A 3,081-nucleotide genomic window follows, 5' to 3' on the forward strand; every position below is an offset into this window, starting at 1 on the left:
CAATAAATTTCATGATAGAGGTAACAGTACTGTCTCTGTTCTGCTTTCGCCCACCTCAAATAAACTCTGACAAAGTTAAAAATAAAAAACACAGTACGGATCATATATAATCACAGGACGACACAGACCTAATGGTGTTCAGAAACATCGATGCTCATTTTGTTTTAAAAATATAAATAACAAGTGTATGCAAAGTCTTTGACTGGGGAAAAGCAATGAGAGCTAGACATTGCATAATTAAGAGCTGTCTGCCTTCAGGCACAGGAGGATTGCAAAGAATGACTAGCATAACAAATCAGTGCCCTCTGAACTTGGTCCCAAGAGAATTCTGTTGGCAAGAATGAGTCCCTCAGATCCTCACACCATTAGATCTCAGTCAGTGCTGTTCTATGGTGTAGGGCAGAACTTCATCACCATTTCGCAAGTAAAAACTCAAATAATACTGTGACAATATACTTAAACTCGGTCTATTTAGGAGCTACGTAAAAAAGCAACCAATTGCATATAGGTGGTGTTTTTACCAATTTATGCGAGTCTAGAAATTACACAGTTCATTACTACTGTAAGAACCCTTAATGCCTTGTATCAAATTACTTTGCTCATTATTTTAACAGAGGCATTAACCCGTTTATTTTAAATGAGTTACTGCCTCCGTTAAAATGTAAGGAATCTTACAACACCAGGTTATAGTCCAACAGTTTTATTTGAAAATCACAAGCATTCGGAGATTATGAGTGAGTGAAAGGTTCTCAAATCTGGTGGGGAAATCCAGAACAAGGGGGCACAATCTTAAAATTAGAGCTAGGCCGTTCAGGAGCGAAATCAGGAAGCACTTTTTCACATAAAGGGTAGTAGAAAATTGGAATTCTCCCCCCGCCCCCCCCCCCCAAAGGCTGTGGGACCCAGATCGATAGATTTTTTGTTATGTAAGGGTATCAAGGGATATGTAGCAAAGGCGAGAAAATGGAGGAGTTCAGGTATGGATCAGCCATGATCTGATTGAATGGCGGAGCAGGCCCAAGGGGCTGAATGGCCTACACCTGGTCCTGTGTGTTACATTGTCCCACTATTTATGAGCAAGACATAAACAATCTGTGCGATACCAGGTGTGCTACACCAACATTAGGTAAGGTACATGATATTTGACTTACCTATAATGAGTGAATCATTTTCATTTCCAGTTTATGAGGAAAGAGCCATACTCTGTTCCACATCAGTGTGGCACAGGGCAGTACTGCCCTTCCCTCGGATTATGCTGAACTCATTCAGCAGCCCTTCTGACTGAAAAGTATAAAGTGCAACAGTAAGAGAGGGTTGCAACAGTTAAATAAATTGAAAACAATATCCTAAGACTCTTTGTAAAATTTGTTCTCGGGATGAAGGGCAATGCTGACAAGGCTGCATTGATTGCCAATCCCTAGTTGCTCTGACGACTGAGTGTCCTATTGAGTCATTTCAGAGAGTATTAAGGGTCAACCATATAGGATGGCATGTTCTATTCCCTGAAGGACATTAGGGAACCAGTTGGGTGTTTACCACAATCCGGAAGCTTCCTTGGTCATATTTTCTGGTGCAAGCCCACAAACGACCAGGATTATTGATTGTAGTCTCACAACCTGCCATGGTGGGACCTGAACTCACAACCTCTAGGTTGCTAGTCCAGTGCCAAGACCATTACATTATTGTACACATTTGAACCCTTTCCTGCTATCTCCATGCCACACATTATCAGCTTTGACGGTGGATACCCACGGAACTAAATTTTAGACATCTTAGGTCTAGGACTCTAGAATAAAAACGCCCCCTATCCGCATTCAATACACAATCAGCTGTGTTATATAAACTTCAAATTACAGACATCGGTCCTGTCCTAGCTGTCTGGATAAGAGGATCTACTGTATTCTTTTGCTGTGAATATTAATCAAGTACCTTTCGACATTCATTACCACATTACAGCGCTCAATCCCCACAGTGCTGCACAGCATAAAGGAAACCCTTTTTCCAGCCAAATACAAATCTCCAAAATGCTCCAGGATTTCCCCACCTCCCAAATATCTGACAGAAACAGGAAACAAAGACCGAGGAAATCCCTAGAAGGTCCACAAAAAAAATGAAGACTGAAATAAACTGTTAGGTGGTTTGGGTGAAGGCAGCTGATGTTACTTACTGATTCTGTCTTTGTTCTCTCATTGTGCTTCCTTGGTTCTGAGTGCTCAATGACTGATTTTACCTGCACAGGTGCTGAGCATTTCTGGCTTATGTGCAGTTAGATTTTTTTCCCTATAATGCAGGGCGGTGCACTTCAGAAGCAAAGATTTCTCTGCCTCTCTGCAGAGAAAGAAAAGTGCCTTCACTACACTTTCCCCGCTCCTATTGCCCCATAACACATACCTTACCCTCCCAGTCGCTTATGCCCCTTAATGGATAGTACACTCCCCGCCTCTAGTTCCTCTCAATACATAGTACAATCTCACCACAGGTGGTGCACTTTAGCACGTTGGGCGTGGGTAAAATGTCCCAATAATTACTCCTCCCCCCTTTCCCAATATGTATCCAGGGCCAGTTATTAATACCAATACAGCTCTGAAATGGACTGCTGGGAGGCATGTGCAAGGCACACGCATAACACCTATATTTTACCCATTCTGGGACTGGGATCCTGTGTCCAAAAACTGGTGCTCCAACACTGAGTCACCAACCACCTGTGCATTCATGAAGTGAATCCAGATGTTCTAATTAATTTTACCCAATCTGCTACCAGGCATGCACCCCATAGTCCAGTATATAATTATACTTCCCCATAGTCCAGTATGTAATGTTTAGACAGATTGTGCACCAATTCATTTATTTTTAAATGAAGGTATGAATTCTTTATCCATTTCCTTCCCCCAATTCTCTTTTGTCTTCCTTAGCCACATACCAATTGTGACAGAGAGGGCAGAGGGGTGACCGGCCCCCTCGGCTTTTGCCCATGTTGTTCTGAGCTGGCTAGGAGTAAGGGCTATCTGGGAAACATTTTAAAATGAATCATACCAGAAAGACCCAGCTATGAGAGATTTATAAGAATTCACAAACAACCAG

The sequence above is a fragment of the Heptranchias perlo genome, chromosome 27 (genome assembly GCF_035084215.1).
Source record: "Heptranchias perlo isolate sHepPer1 chromosome 27, sHepPer1.hap1, whole genome shotgun sequence".
Taxonomy (NCBI): Eukaryota; Metazoa; Chordata; class Chondrichthyes; order Hexanchiformes; family Hexanchidae; genus Heptranchias; species Heptranchias perlo.